The sequence below is a fragment of the Rhea pennata genome, chromosome 1 (assembly GCF_028389875.1).
Source record: "Rhea pennata isolate bPtePen1 chromosome 1, bPtePen1.pri, whole genome shotgun sequence".
Lineage (NCBI taxonomy): Eukaryota > Metazoa > Chordata > Aves > Rheiformes > Rheidae > Rhea > Rhea pennata.
The window spans coordinates 64,258,498-64,275,063 of record NC_084663.1 but is presented as its reverse complement, the minus strand read 5'-3'; the positions used below and the strand labels follow the sequence as shown (position 1 = coordinate 64,275,063).

General features: G+C 40.9%; 1 protein-coding gene across 5 annotated transcripts in view; it reads right to left on the bottom strand.

Moving 5' to 3' along the window:
* Positions 1-14,786, bottom strand: part of PTN (pleiotrophin) — an 85,072-nt gene extending 70,286 nt beyond the window's left edge. For 2 of the 5 annotated variants that reach the window (XM_062589953.1, XM_062589943.1), the window contains exons 1-2: positions 14,476-14,786; positions 8,359-8,455 (exon numbers count right to left, since the gene is read on the bottom strand). The gene's annotated coding sequence lies outside the window, so the exon portion shown is untranslated. Of the gene's footprint in view, positions 1-7,581; positions 7,604-8,358; positions 8,456-14,475 lie in introns of those variants that run through there. The other 3 variants (XM_062589963.1, XM_062589935.1, XM_062589972.1) reach the window with 2 other exon arrangements.
* Between the last annotated feature and the right edge of the window lie 1,780 nt (positions 14,787-16,566).

The following is a 16,566-nucleotide window of genomic DNA, read 5'->3' as shown; positions in this document are numbered from 1 at the left end:
GACTCTGCAATTTACTCCAGCACCAAAAGCAGCAGAATGTGAAACAGATGTGCTATTAAGAAAGGTTAGGTTAATTTCCAAAGCCTACACACAACATAGTACTATTGCAAATAGACATGTTTTCTTTCTCTTTCAACTTAAACTATGATTTACTTTAAATAGAAGTTACTACTTGTCACCCCTTGGGCTTCTTCATTTGCCATATCAGAGGTGTTATTGGCAGATGATCTATAAGCGCCGTCATTAGAAGCAGGTTAACTGCAATCTCGATTTGTTTCTATTGCTGCTGATACTTTGCGTGTCACAGTAAAAGCTGTAATGCATTTAGAAAGTCACATGATGACAAGCAGCACTAAGCCCTGTGCCTGTTCACAGCATCCTACTTGAAAGCTACTTGAGCTCGTCAAGAATAGGAACAAGCTCCTTCTTACATCCACCCCAATCCAGTTAACAGGCTTATATGGAAATGCTGAGAGATGGGACTTACAAGTGGCAATACACATTAACTTGCATGCACTATTTTGCTAAGCATTAAGGAAAGGCAGTTTTATGCACTCAAGTAAGTTTTGTGATTTCCTCTCTTTATTCTCTATATATCCCTTTACAGTTCCTTTTCTTTAAAGATACGAATTTCAGAATGGCCTTGAGTCACCTTTGTGATTAGTAACCATTACCATAAATATTCTTCTACTAGGGAAAAAAGGAAAAAATAAATATAGCAGCATATTTCTCTCTTTCTGGTCAATTAGCCTCCCCTCCTGCTCTTGGCATATCTTTGTGTAAGTTGATCATCTTCCACTAAAGAAATGCCAGCGCACATCAAAATAGAAAGAAGCAGCACTGAGACTTTGAGACTGCTTCTCATGACATTAGTTGGTAATAACATATTATTCCAGCCTGTCTCCTGCACTCCGTCTTTGTACAAAGATTCAATTTGGGGAAGAGATTGTAATGACATTGTACTGAGGAATAAATGCATATAAACAGGTGCCCAAACCTTGCCCTCCTCACCATCATGGAGCTTGTGAGGTGATAATTTCAAAATGAAGGAAAGATGCCTCCCATTCTGGAAAGCTAAGATTTATGTTGTGATTCATTACTTAAAGGTAATGACCTCAAAGAGCTTGTAACCTCAACTTGCTAACTCTTGACTTTCCACAATAGAAATGAAGGGAGGTATCAGTTTAGCTCAGAATATGGATAGCTCTAGGAGTTAGATGAAAGACATTTTAAAAGTATGAGCATTACTAACAGAAGTTAACATTAAAAACATTCTCTGTAAGATGGAAAGAGACTGAGTCATCATCAGATTGAGTACAGCTAGATGTAAGGGAAAATGGGAACTTTCCACTGGATATTCCAAATAGTTGTCCCTTTACTACAGCTGGAAAGAACCAAGGTGTCAAATTAGACATACTTGCCTACAATCAGCTTGCATTTCTGAGATCACAGCTTCCTGGAGCATTGTTTGATCAAGTGGTAATGACAAAGGCAGCCACAAACCACATAGCCTGGTCCAAAATGCAGTGAACCTCTACATTAGGTTTGTAGCTAAATACAAATAGCTAAATACACTTAGCTATTCAATTGACTTTGGATCAGGCCTTTAGCTAAGATGTTTTGAGGGGGGTCTTCTTAAAGGAGACAATGTACAATCTTGAGCTGTATACATATACACACACTAAGTAAGATGAGGAAGACAGAGTCAGAAGTACAAGTCCAAAGGCCTACAGACTCTTCAGGCTCTCTTCAATGGGCATTTCCTCTTAAGGGATGCACATTAGGAGAGTTTTTAAAACCAGAAATTCTAAGCTACAATCTCAAGGATAGTAGAATACAAGCCTCCAATTCAGACCAGAGTTGTTCTATGCAAAATACTCAGTGATCAAAGGATGATGACACTATTGCTCTATACAAAAGTCAAAGAAAGATATAATTTTTATAAATGATCTCTTGTCAGCGTAAGCAATTCATATAGTTGCAGCTGGTTTGAAGCATTCAGGAGGAAGGCACTACAACTAGTTATTCCCAAGCTATAGAAAATAATTGATTTTTAGAAATTAGGCAAGACTACCTTTCTAGATTAATTTCCAAAGTAATGGAGAATTGCCACAGTTAGGATACATTTCAATGGGATGTAAATATTTAATTCCCTCACAATCCTTTCAAATATTCACTCCAAAGTTACTACATAATTACAGCAAATGGTTACTATATAATTATGGTTATGACTGGGAGGTCATTATCAGTCCTTAAGGGACTAGACTTCAAGCAGCACAGTATTTCAGAGTCATTTCTTTTCTTTCTGTTCTCTGTGACTTTCCTTTTATCAAATACGCAAGGCATGAACATGGATATTCCGAACAAATGCCAAAGTGCAGTCACTGAGGGGACTGCTGACAACTCAGAAAAAGTGATATTTTAATGTAGTATGGAATTTTTTCCACACACAAGATATCTTTAAAAGAAAGGAAATGGAAATCTAGCCCTAGTGATACTAATAGAAGAGAACAACTTGGAAGGTGAGATGTAAAATAGAGGTTAAGAGGGCCAAAAGCAAGCTTGAAGAACAAGAAGGCAAACACATAGTGAAAGTAATAAGGCATTCCTCAAAGACTGGGGAAACAAACTCCAGAATAGTTGGTGGGTCCTGCAAACTACTGTTATGCAAAGGAGGCAATAAGAGAGGATAAAGAGATTGTTGGAAGTTAAATGGCCCCTCTGCTTCAGTTTTCACTTCAAAGCAGGCAAGAGAAATGCATGGCCCAGAGAACTTGAGGCAGAATTGCCAGACAGAGTGTGCGTGGGAGGGTGGGGGGGAGGGAGGGAGGGAGGGAGTGAAATAACTCGAGAAATTAGATTGCAGTAAACTGCATTCCAGCACTAGGAACCAGAGCTGAAAATAAATCAGTTAAAAGCAGGTGTAAAGCAGACAGTCCAAAATAAAAGCCTCACAAACCAGAAAAGACTACAAAAAGCACAGTTTTCACAAACACAAATCATGCCTCTCTAACTTGTGAGAATCCTCTAAAAAGAGTTATCTAGAAAACTTGCATCTAGTGATGAAGAGCCAGGATTTTCAAAGACTTTGGAAGGTGCAGGGGAAATCTCCCAGTAGAGGCTATCAGAATTGTTTAGAATTGTTTAGCGATGGGTTAAGAGGTCAGGTCCAGGTAAGATCCAAGGTAAGAACAATAATCAAATCTTTGTTTGGAAGGAGGTTAGTAGACAAATAGTGCTTGAAGGACCAGCCCAGGACCAGAGCTGTTCAGGGCATTTATTAACATTTATTAAGTTTCTGAAAAGAAAAAAAAAAAAAAAAAAAAATGAAAAAGAAAAGCGAGGTAACAAAACCTGCTGCTCATATAAAATGATGAGATTGGTCAATAATATGGAAATCTTCATCCTCTTAAATAATTAGGCGCTTGGGTAACACCAACATCAGATAAAAGTCATCACAGATACATGGAAGCCTAATAGAAGGAAAATAATTCTATGTATTTACATACCATTGTATACCAGTGATTGCCGAATTAACTAACATCTAGGCACCACAGAAGTCCCCGAGGCGAAAAGATATCACATGTTTGTGCTTAGCAGAAGAGTCATCTCAGACTAGAGAAAAATTAATAATAGAGTTTCTAAAAGGCAATGTAATGGAATTATAAAATGTTAAGTTATATTTAAGTGTGCTCACTAAAATAAGAACATGAACTGTCAGCATACTTAGATAAAAACAAGCTTAAATGTTTTACTGATTTGGAACTTAATATGGGGCTGTAAAGAGCCACTGAAAATGAAAGACATGGGGAGAATGTGTTATTTTTATGAAAGGGGATCTAATAAGCTATTTAAATAGTAAAGAAGTTAAAGCAAACTAAAGTTGTGGCTATGAAAATACGGATATCAGAGACATAGGAATTCAGAATTAAGATTGAAAAAACCTCAATTATTCATAGGTACAGAAAAACATCTTCAACAGAACAGCTTGTCTTTGTCCACAGGGAAAGTTTATAAGGGAAAATCCATGTCAGATCTACGCACATTTAAAGCTAAGGAAGATGAAAGCTACTTGCAAAGAGTTGTAAGCATTCCACATAACCCCTGGTTTTATAAAACTTGACTCATGCTCTTCCATCCACTTTCATATCTTGCATGGGTGGACTACTGCTTGTAGGGCTTGATGCACGTCTTAGAAAAATCCAGGTCTAATTCTCAGCCTGATAGCTTTTGCCTACACTACAGAAGCAATAGGAGCCTTTAATAGCTTTTCTTTGCAAAACAGCAAAACTGGGATTGGACAGGAATCAGAGTACGGAAACTAGGGAAGTAGGTGAGGCTATGCAATGCAGGCAGCTTACCTGGGAAAAACCGCTGGAGTGTGGAAGTTCGGCTACTTGGGGGGTGGGGTATGTGGAATTTAGGCCTAGGATATATTTTTTAACTTGAGGGAATAGAAGAGATGTATCAATGTAATAAAAAAAAAAATCCTCATTCATTTCACACAAATCACATACTGTATCAGACAGTGAAAACGGGACAATGAGGCTCCTGTTAGCACCTCCATATACATCTGTTCCTGGCCAAGACTCTACCTCACCCTGAACAAAGATTAAAATTTGTTTTGCAAGAGAACCAATGATTTTGGGGGAGTGAGGGGGGCAGGGAAATTACAATGTTCCACGGAGTAACTGCAAATAATACATATATATACATATACACACACAGAGATATATATTATAATATAGTATATATTATATACTATATATAATACAGCATATACATAATACATATATTACATTATATATATATATAATGTGTATATATAATATAGTATACATAATTATATATCTCTTTGGAAAAAATATTGAATCAAAATTCTGTTTTTATTAAAATACTCTAATTTTCAAAGGCACACTTTGTGAAAAAAGTTAACAGCTTTGTTTTATACAAAAATCCACAAAATGTTTTACTCTAACATTGAAATAGCATGATTCTTTTTTAAAAAAGTGATCAGAAAAGGATATAATTCAGAAAATACTTAGCTTCCAGTTTCTGTACCTCATTATCCATTGAGGTATACTATACCACTACTGCTGTGAGATATCACAACCACCAAAATCCCGTCTGGCATCAGCCAGGCATCATGCTGCTTCATGAAAAAACTCCATATCCAGCTCATATACAGCCTGAATTCTCTACCCACTGAAATACTGCAAGAGTTCAGATACAGGCTAGAGTTCTGCCGATCTGGAATAGAAAGCAGTAACTCAAGAAATTCCATTTTGATAGGCCTTATGTGATATTTTTATTTCATTTTTTTCCTGTCTTAAGTACATAATTCACATTTCTCAAATTTTTTATACTTTGGAGAATTTTTTACTAGTTTCAGAATTTTGCATTTAAATAAGACAGGAAATTCTCGTGTATAATTACTTGAGAAATCTCACTAAAATCCCAAACAGAATTAAACCCTTATTGCATGTGTTGGAAGTGTCAATAGAGAAAGGAGTTAGCTTGTCATTTATAGTAGATGCCATGCAATTGAGAATCCTAAAGTCATAGAGAAGACATTTTCACTGCACACCACTAAGTTTGGAAAGTTTCTCTAAACACAGACTTACTTCTGATGTCTATGTGTAAAGTACAGTCTTGGGGCATAAGTGTCTATATATCTACGGGTTTTTTTCTGTGTAAAAATGAACAGTCTCCATAACTTCAAAGACTACTTTATTTTAATCCACTCCCCCTACTGTTAACACAAGAAAGAGGAGTTCTTAATCACAGGACTACTTGCTTGTAGATATAAACGTAGCCATAAATACTTCAGACTAAATTATAGTACATATCAATTAAATGAACAGTGCATTTTAAAATGTACAAACTTTCCTCTCACATGCCAAACACCTTTCCTGGTATAGTACAATTCAAATACCAGCCATTCACAAGAGTTCTTCCTCTCAGTGCAAATTAGCATGGATATGCTAAATTTGGTCACAGAGAAACAGCCAAAGAGAGACAAGGACCACGTTTCACACTATTCTGCTGAATATAAAAAGGAGCTCGTAGATATTAACTCAATTGTAAACTACTAAAAGGACCTATAAATGTTCTTGAAAGTAGCCTAAAAATAACTTCTCTAGATAAAAATAATGCACAAAAAGCAAGTAATTTCACTCACTTTTCCTCCCATTCTTATCCCCTTTTGAACTTTTGATTTTTCATCATAAAAACATGACAAGTTCTGCATTTAGTTGGGCATGGGGAGAGAAAATGTCCCCACTTTCCAATCTTTCTGATTTCAGGCAGTTATATGAAAGCACATAAACTGTTAAGCCCCCAAGTTGGCTCTTTACAGTGGTAAAAACAAAGGCTGATATCTGTGGAAAACTAGCAGTCTCCATTTATCATCAGGATAAAGTCAGAATCTTTACAGTACCAGAAGGTGGAAGAGTGACAGATTTATCAAGGGGTTATGCCTGACCCACACTGTGTCTTGGAAAGGCACAGTTATTAGCACTGAGGGACAAAATAAGTTTATATCATAAAGAAAAGGGGAAAAGTAGATGTTTAGTTCTAGACTAAAAACACATGAGCAACTCCAGCTTAAAAAAATGTCTGGGAAGACAGTGAATGAGGCTACCAAAAGTCCAAGTAAATGTATTGCTCAAAGCTTATCACAAGGGATTTCATCTCTGCATATGAAAGGTGCATACCACAAGGTATACTGTGATTTTCGCTTCAACTAATTGTATTAATCTTTTATATTAAGGAACCAATTAAGTTAAGGAACTGAAAGGTTTCACATGGATTTTTACATTCACATTGTCTAAATGAAGACACTGTTCTCGCTGGGTAAATCATGATACATAACCCTATTCTAATGCATAAGACTTGGCAGGATTGGGCTTTAAATTACAGGTGGTTGAGAGAATAGCTTAACATCTCTTAAAACACATACACCTATCATCTGAATGGCCACTTGATATTAATGATTCCAAAACACAAACTAAACTCAACAAAAACAAATAGGCACAAAGGGAGTGGAGCTTGTCTTTTCCTCTTTGTCATTCCATAGATACAGTTCCCCAACTACCTATCTTGCAAGCACAGGGAAGTTCCCAAAAAAACTATATTCAGTTTAGCTACCCCTGTTGACGCAATCCATAATCCCTGAAGCTCTTTATAAATCCTCAGCTGATCTATTTATGATTGTTACAAGATGGAAAAATAAGAGCAGCCGGTAGGCTCGGCTGAACTCAGCAGGTCTCTGGTCAATGTAAAAATGGCCAGAGGATCAGCACTCTGCAGCTGGCTTCCTGATGGGTTTCTTTTTTCTTTTTTCCTTCCTTCTACTGCATAAACAAACCTAGAAGAAAAGGCCTGCAGCATGGAGCGAGTATGCTGACACCATATGACACTAACTGCCATACCAATGGCAATTGCACATATGCCTGTTCATATACTTCTGCCAAATAATCAGTTAAACATTAACAATCACTTAAACTATTATAGGGATTAGCAAAAGCATCTGACAACATGCAAATCAGACAAGAAACATGGACTGAAGGGATCACTTACTGACATGAAGATTTAATAAGTGAAATGAGATGAAGTTCCCTGAATCAAAACTTCCAGTGTTTTTGGAAGATAGCTAGAAATCCTATCTGTTGGCCTTAGAGAGAAAGCTAGCAGATTTTTTTCCATCCCTTAGTCTCTACTGCATATCAGCTGCACCCAGGCAGGCTTCTAATAAAAGCAAGTGACTCTCACGCAAACAAAAACATCTTTGTGACCTCTGGGAATGCAACAGTCCAAACAAACAAGCCAGGCAGTCAGGTGGCACAAGCAACAAGAGCATCTCAGGGGCCTTTCTTCAGCATCAGAAGGAAAGCTAAGTCACTAAAACAGAAGATGGTTTTCAGGAGAAAACTGAGGGTAAACCATCCTAGGTAGATAGAGTAGGAAACTCAATGGTTTATGTTTAATATGGGGGAGGGGGTAGGGGGGAGGAGTGGAGAGAAAGGCTACTACTGAATGAGTAATTTTTATTGTTCAAACTAAAGAAATGAAGTACTGTCCTACCAGAATTAAGGCAGAGTATCAGAACAATCTCTTGATTTATCTTTAACTTACTAGTTTGTACTTCACTCCAAGGGCACTTTCAATGAAAGCAATGAACTTCTGCTGCAAAAAGTGCCAGAACAATCACAACCATTCACTAGCATTATAACACATTTGAGTCTTTATTTTGAAGAATTTGTCACCAAAACAAAGGGATGGGCATCCTTTCTAAATCCTAGGTTGAATTATACAGCCCTTCCTCTGGTGAGGCTCTTGCTGAAGCATCAACTTTACCTGCATAATGTTTGCAGAAAGTGGGCCTGTACTAGTAGTCTTCTCCATTTGACAGGCTGAATGTAATCCCTGGTGAGCTGAAGAAAAGATTCCAGTACTGAAACAGAAGAAAGAAATTCAGCTGTCCCAAAGCAGCCTGTGGGCTCATAGTGCCATACTACTGCAGAAACAGCATTGCATTAGAGGCATCATCTTTCTCACAAGCTGTTTCTATCTCCCTTCATGCATCACTTTCAGAAAGATTACAGACAATGTTACCTTTCTTAATAGAGCAGTTAATAACTCTCTACCAAAGTGCTTAACAAAGCATCACATAAGTCTTAAAATGTGCATTTTGAGCAAATGTTACTCCTAACAGTTGTTTGCACAATAAAATTCTCCTTTTGCCTGTAAAATATGGGAACTACCTACATGCAGCATCAAGTACATTTTAGATACTTCTGTTACAGAGGCGAAGACACTCTGGATCGTGAGCCTTGCATTGCTGACCATAGAGGGGCACGTGAACATGTGTTGCATTGTTAGGGCTCTTCTGCAGTTTGAGGCACGTGATGTGCGAGAGGTATAACTAAAACAAAACATCCGTTTTACTAATGATCCAGTCAAGACAAGGAAGCTTTAAACCCAGCAGTCAGAATATCTTTAATAGGCCATGAAACTATTGCCATTGTTCTCATGACACCGAGAAACAAAACCCAACAACAAAACTGGTTTTGTGCCTGATATCACACGGAATTGAATTGGAGAAGTCAATTTTGTCATTTCCATTGTTTGCCTCAGAGACAGACACTTCAGCTTCCATAAATATCTCTGAATTTACTACTTGTGTCAACCTACTGGGAAATCCTCAGAATGTACCCATAGAGCACAATTACCTGTTTTTTTACCCTCCTTATCCCCAGGGGCAGCCTAAAGCAACAGACTGACACTGACACACAGTCAAATGGTAAAGACAACAACAGAGTAGTCTGTCCTTCTCAGTGGGATGAGAAGAGCAAGATCAACTTTGTACTCCCGCCTGAGGAACTGGCTTCCTCAGCCCTGCTGCCAGTGCTCCAACTGCTGCGCCTGCATCCACTGCCAGCTGGACCAGCCCCACCAAGACAGCAGAGTGACAGGCTTGGTGCGCAGACGGAGGAGTGCTGAAGCAAAGATAAGCCCCCCCACACTTTTTCTCTCCTCCCCCCCCCGCCTCCTCTTCCCACCTAGTCTGTCTGTTTTCCCCCTTTTTGCTGGAAGGAAAACTTGCACAGATGGTGAGTTGCTCCAAAAATATTACTTGAAGACAGCAAAATTCAATTTCATTTAAACTGCTAGCTAACTGTGGACCAGTGCCAAAACAGGCATTTGGACTGAGGTACTGGAAAATTTATTTTCTTTCTCTTCCTTCCCCACAGGCGCTCAGTGATGGTATCACTTACAACTAGATAGGGGAAGTTTGCAAGGTTCAAGCTATACTGGAACTCTATAGAAACTGATGAGGAAGAATGATTTTTATAATGTTCTCACGAAACATTTAATGAACTCTGAAATAGTGCTGGCAGGCCTCAGAGGAGCAGGGTCCAGTTTGAAAGTGAACCTCACAGTTTGCTAAATGGTGATGAATGACCACATTGGAGCCCCAAGCACCATTTATTCTCAGAAACTATTTTTATCTGAAAATCCCCAACCCCTGTAATGCCTTTCTATGTTGTAAGTCTTTACCCTTCTGTAGCAGCTGCCATTGCATCAATGGAACTCTACAAGCATTGTGCTCTTAGGGCGCAAATTAACATATTAATACATTTTTCTTAATATGAGGAAACTGGATTTTGCTTTAAACAGAGTCACTTCTACTTCTCACCCCCAGAGGCTATCCACATTGAAATCAGATTTTGCTATTTTAGGAAGGTGATGAAAGGCAGAGGCCTTTTAGGCAGAAGGGGATATCACCTAACTGCATCAATAATCTAACTGACTCTTTGCTTCATTCCACTTTCCCTTTTCTTATCTTCCATGAAAGAGCCTCTCTATCTTTGCTCTGAGAGACATTAAAAGTAGTCTGCAAGATAACTTCAGTTTTCAAAAAGTCACTCGCACATATGTAAATAAGCATTGAAAAGAGAAAAGTTAGAAAAAAACACAACAATAAAATGAGACTAACTCTTCATATTTGTTGTAAACAGAAATCATAGTGCCACTGCAGAGATGGTGCCAGATATTTTAAACAATTACATAGTTCTATTGCTTGGAATAAAACAAAGTGAGGCTTACTGGTCAAGCATGTCCAGCTTTGAATATGTAGTCATATTTTTTTTAAAAAAAAGGGACCCTTTCTATCATAATAAAATAAGCAATTGCTGAAAACCTAACACACTAGCTACTTTTACATTGTCAACTATCACATAGAAAGGGTGTATCCTGCCTTAAAGATTTTAACTTTTCTTTTACTGGTGAAAAGATTGCTAGAGCCTGAAGAGGTCTGAAAAACATTAATGAACTCGGCATCACAGGATCAGCTCTTACAACCCTGAGCAAATGAAGTTTTAAGTAGCAAATTCCATACTGACTGCCAAATTGTATTTTCTGATTTGGATCAAGCTCATGATAAATACAGCGGTATTAAAGACTTTCCAGTTGATGGTCACCTGAGTCTGATACAACATTAATGCTTTGCAAAGTATATTGAAATAAACTATCTAGTTGTCACGTATTACTGCTGGCACCAGTAACATGATCTGAAGCGTAATTCACTGGGAAGTTAATGACAATGGAAGATACATCTTTTCTCAAATTGTTTGGTTGCTGCTATGTCAATCCACAGAGGCACAGCTCTTAAACAACTAAATGCTCTGTGAATTATTACAATAAAATGCAAACATCTATGTTACAGAAGACATTGTTCAATCCTTTGATTTAATTTTTCTGCAGTGCTTCCTGAAGAAAGTTGGTTGGAGACAACTGGTTCTTGCATTCAGATCTTCCCCAACTCTCCTCAAAAGCACTTTGAATATTTTTACAATGCCCACTTTTCTATTTTCCTCCATCGGAGAGAACATTCTACGCATTCAGAACAGCACAATGGATAATTATTTCCAAAGCATTAACTTGGAGCCATTGAGACTTGGATGTTTTCAAAATAAATCTATTGTACACAAAGGATTCTAGATTACCCCAGCTACTCTAGAAGCGAGTCTTTCTCCCTTTCTCAAAACGTCCATTCCTTGAGCCATCCCTGGAGTGCATTGTTGAGGCTGATCCTTAGTGCAACGAGTTCCATCAGTCAAAGCTTAACAGATACAAATAATATCAGGATATGGATATAAATTAGTGAGACAGACCCTAAATAGTTTTGACAGGTTTAGTAAGCATATATAGCAACACAGAATGCTATCCCTGCTGTCAGACATCAGTATGTAGACAGAAGATTGGGGGCACCATGGAAACTCAGCGACATAAGAGTGGTATTGATTGGCTAGAAAATGAGGCTGCAATTTAAGCTTAAGACTGCCAGAGATGCCAAGAATGGAGAATGACCTCCAGCAGTGAATTTGCAGCATAAGCTCCCTGTGAACAAGCCAGTCCAAGAAGGATAAATCAGGGACAAGCTCACCAGGGATATGGGTCGACCAAATGCAGGCTACCCTAAGCAGATGAGAATCCCTGTGTGCGTGTGTGTGTGTGCGCATTACAGTGACCTAGTTCGTTCAAAGACAGCATTCTGAATGGTTTATTATAAAGAGGCTTGAAACAAAGAGATTTCCTCAATTAAATTCCTGAAATGAATCCTCTAAATGAAAATGCTTTTGATACACTGATCAACAAGCGGTTGTAAATATTGAAGCAAAGCTTACATTGTTACTCAAAGACCAGTTCCCACAGAAAACACCACTACTGGGAGCAAGGGCAATGAGGGGGCCTGAACAGAGCAACAAGTTTCATCAGCAAAACTAATTCCATCCCAAATGCCCTAGTGCAACATTTTAACAGTTTATAAATCTTACCTTCCCTGCTGCAAAACTGCACTAAAATAAAACAGAGTATGTGTTAAATTAGTACATTTTCAGAACTCCAGTAAAAGACCATTTTTAATTGTTATCCAGGGACTCAGGAACAACTGTTCCCAGAGTGACCAAAAAGATGCATAAGATGAGTCTACAAGGTATCTTGCCAGAGCTGTTGCTGGTAAAATCAGTTAACTATTAATATTCAATTCAGTAAGAGAAAGCTGAATCTACACAAAAATGCCAGCAGTGGAGTTGACAGGAGTAAGATACGCCTCAAGAGTGTCCTCAGTGTCAGTGCTGGCATAATGACATAACCACACTTTTTCTGGGAAAGTTTGTTTCCAATACTGGAATACTGCTACATGGTACCGAGCTAGCACTAGTAGTAAAACCAATCTTTTGCTGGCAAGCATTTATCAGCCAAAAATTGCATCTCAAATAACCGGTAATAAATAGCTGGGTGCTGGCAAAAGTCTGCTCTTCTTATGTCACTTGCACACTATAAACAAAACTTACTCGTTTGTAAGGGAAAGATGTGTTGCTGGCTTCAGATTTCCCTCTCTTTCCATCCAAGAGCTCACTCTGGAGTCAGTAAGTATCTATCCCTCAATTTCACCAAAAACTCCCTAAGTAATAAGTCACCAAAGAGTTTGACTGGAGTCAAGAGCACACTTAAACCTCTTCTTTCTTGCTCTTTTTTAGAGAGAGTCATTAAATTATGCAGTGGTTTTCTTGTTTTTGTTTTTTGACTGGCCATCCTAATAAAATACCTTCTCCATCCAATTCCATCCCCTATAACAAATTAACAACTTTTTTTCACAACTAGGCAGGTCTTTTCTTTTTTTTGGGGGGGGGGGAGGGGATCATTTTAAATAAAAAAAAAATTTTTTTTGCTTTTTAGTAAGGAAGGAACGGAAGCACACAGAATAAACTAAATTTTGCTTTGTAGATCAGCTCCAGCACACTAGTCTATGAAATACAGGAGAAATATTTCTTCATAACAACCTTACCTGTACTCTTCCTTTCTCTCTCTCTCTCTCTCCTACCCTTCCTCTTCCTTCTTAATACAAGCAGAGTTATATACTCTATCCAGTCTTTTCCCAAAAAACTCAACTTTACAAAAAGCTCAGAGCAATCAAGGTCTGAAGGGGAAATGGGAACAGAAAAGAAAGTTCAAGGCTTGATAAATGTAAGGTAATATGTTCTTAAATGTTAAAACACCTACCACTATGCATAGCTGCAAGGCTACTACATAGAAAAAAGATTTAATGCATGTCACAAACCAACCTACAATGCTCCTAAGAACCAGTTAATATCGGACTTACATCCCTGAATCCAGCTTCTGAGTACACACCACTAAACCAGCGCACTGTAGCCATCCACCGCCACAGCACACTGCTCACGGGGTTGAAGGGAGGAGTGTGCAACATCCAGCTGGAACAAGTAAGACCAGATGAGCTCCCAAAGAATTAAGACCTTTTTTTTTCTTCTTCTTTCCCCCCTCAGTAAAGAGCTCTACTTTTTTTAAAAAAGAGAAGACCAGAGAGGGGTAAGGAGTTAAAGAAATACATGCTGGAGATCGTGGCATTCTTGCCGACTAATCTGTACACTCAGTAGGAGAAAATTGTATTTTCACCAGTGTTAACTCTACTTTTAAGAGGAGGGGATGAGGAAGGGGTAAGAAGCTAGAGGAAACAGTGCTGGAGACCATGACTTATTTGCAGAATAACCTGTACCCCCAGCAGGCGAAAGCTGCGCTTTCACCCGTGTTAACTCGGATTTTCTCTGAACCATCCTTCCAGAGGAAACGGCAGGCATAAACTAGCGGCAACAGTTTTAAAATAGATAAATCGGCACTTTCTGGATTCAGTTATTTCACCAACAGTAAAGTAGGGTCCAGCTCGACTTTAGGATAAGTCCTGAGGGGAAAAAAAATAACCGGTTAAGGTGCTCAGCCCGAGGGCGCCACTTTACCCCCCACCCCAGCTCCGCAGAGCCGGGGCAGCCGCCACCCGGGGGCGGGGGAAGGAAGGAGGGGGGGGGGGGTCCCGCCGCCGCCGCGGAGCGGGGCAGCCCGAAAATCCTCCCTCCTCTCGCCGCGAAGCCGCCGGCGGCAGCGCCCGTGACTTACTTGGAGCTGCGGGAGGCTCTCGCCCTTCAGCCGGGAGCGGCGGGCACGGCCGGCGCAGCGGTCCCTCCTCCTCCTCCTCCTCCTCCTCCTCCTCCTCCTGCCGGCGGGCGGGCTGCCTGGTGCTGCTGCCTCTCCCCCGCGCGCCCTCTCGCTCTGCGGCTCGGGTTTGGGTTTGCCTTTTTTTGTTTGTTTGTTTTTTGCTTTGGCCCCCCCCTTTCGGCAAGATTTTTATACGCGGGGGCCGAGGGACCCCCTTCGCCCGCGCTGCCTCCGCAGAGAGCCCCGGGCGCCGAGTGCGGCGGCGGGCGGCGCGGGGCGGCGCGGCGGAGCCGGCGGCGCGCGGCCCCTCACGCGATCTGATTGGGGCGCGCCGCGGGCGCGGGTCACTCGCGGGGCAGCCTCGCCCCCGCCCGCGGGGGAGGGGAGCGGAGCGGAGCGGAGCGGAGCGGAGGGAGGGGGCGCCGCCGCCGCCGCCGCCGCCGCCGGGCGCGGCTCCTCGGGGGGATGAGGGGTGCCGCGGGCCCCGCTGCGGCGGGGCCTAACGGACTTCCCAAGGGGCGCAACGGCCGCTCCTCGCGCCCGCGGCGGGGGCGCTGGGCTCGGCCCGCCGCGGCGGCACCCAACGGCTGCCCGACGGCCGCTGAGGGGGCCCTTGTGGGGCTCGCCGAGGCACCATCCACCGCCTTCGCCCTGTGAGATGCTTTGGCTGCTTCGTAACTGGGGAAAGAGGTTAATTTCAACCTCAACCAGCTTCCAGCTTGCTGCTGAGACTGTGGCAGTGTTGGGCTGGAGATGTTGTTAGGGAGCAGGGAAAAAAAATAAAGCAAGCAGCATTTAATTTCCAGTTGGGCTGAAAGTAGCTTGAGAGCAACTTTTGTGGTGGCATTTCAGCACTTCTGGGTGTATTAGTTGCTGGAGTTGTGTCAAGGCTTTCGTTTAGGAGCAGGCCTTTCCAGCTTTTAGGTTCATTACATCCACTGAATAAGAGCGTTCCCCCCAGTCCACAGCTTAATTTGAAACTTAAGTGGACTTGTTCCAAAGCCCAGGCAATTTCTGTGTAATTCCTGAACCCCAGAGCAAGTCTTGGTTCCCGATCCGAAAGACTCGGCTCATTGACGGTTTGGGTCCCTGCTGGGACTGTAGCTCGCAGCTCCTGCTCCAGGTCTGCACAGAAATCCAGTTCAGATTCTTCTCCTGTTTCCAGAGGAATGAGCTAAAAAAGTAATTTGTCTGGCACTGTACTCATTGCATCATCTAACACCTACCATCTGTGACAATGGAAAGCACTGTACGGCTAGTCCCAGTGTGGGCAATTGCACCCACCTGGATTCCTTCTCCATAAGCTACTCTTTTCCTTCTATCCACACCTTGGCATCTTCTTTCCATCACGCGGTTACATGTGTAGTTACATGCATGGCTGTCAAGGATTTGCACCCTTGGCAGATTTAATGACAGTGATGTAATTTAAAAACAGCTTTGACTCGCGGTATGAAGTGGTGGCTTCAGGTGGAGAGAATAGTCTTTCTAGCAGCTGGACGGGTAGAAATGAGCACTCAACAGCACATTTCATCTGTGTGTTTCGAACTACGTAAAGCTGATTAGAATAAAAATGGATCCCTCATAATTAGCTTGCACCTTCCTGAGGGCTTCTCAGTGAAGTCCTGGCATCACTGCTAAGCACCATGAGAGAAAGACATGAGAGGAAGACTTTCCATCAAAAAACATCTGATAGTGGTTGACACTAAGCCCTCAGAGTTTCTCTGTACCACCACAATAGTGCGCTTCAGGTGGGCAATGATGTCTGAGCAGCAAAGTGAAAGTACGGAGAAGGAAAAAGACTGATCTGTAAATTCACCTCTAGATTAAGACAAAAACAGGTGCCTCAAAGTGAGTGAGGATATTTCTTCCCTCCCTCACAGAAAATTGAGTTTTAGCTAAAACACAACATTTTCAGTGTTCCAACAAACAATGGAAACTTTCTGCAGAAAGCAACTACTTCTCAGAGAGATGTGTGTGTCAGAACCCAAATTTTTTATTAAATTTTAAAAGCAATGTCAATAGACAGTTTTGAACCAAAACTGCTTGCACCTT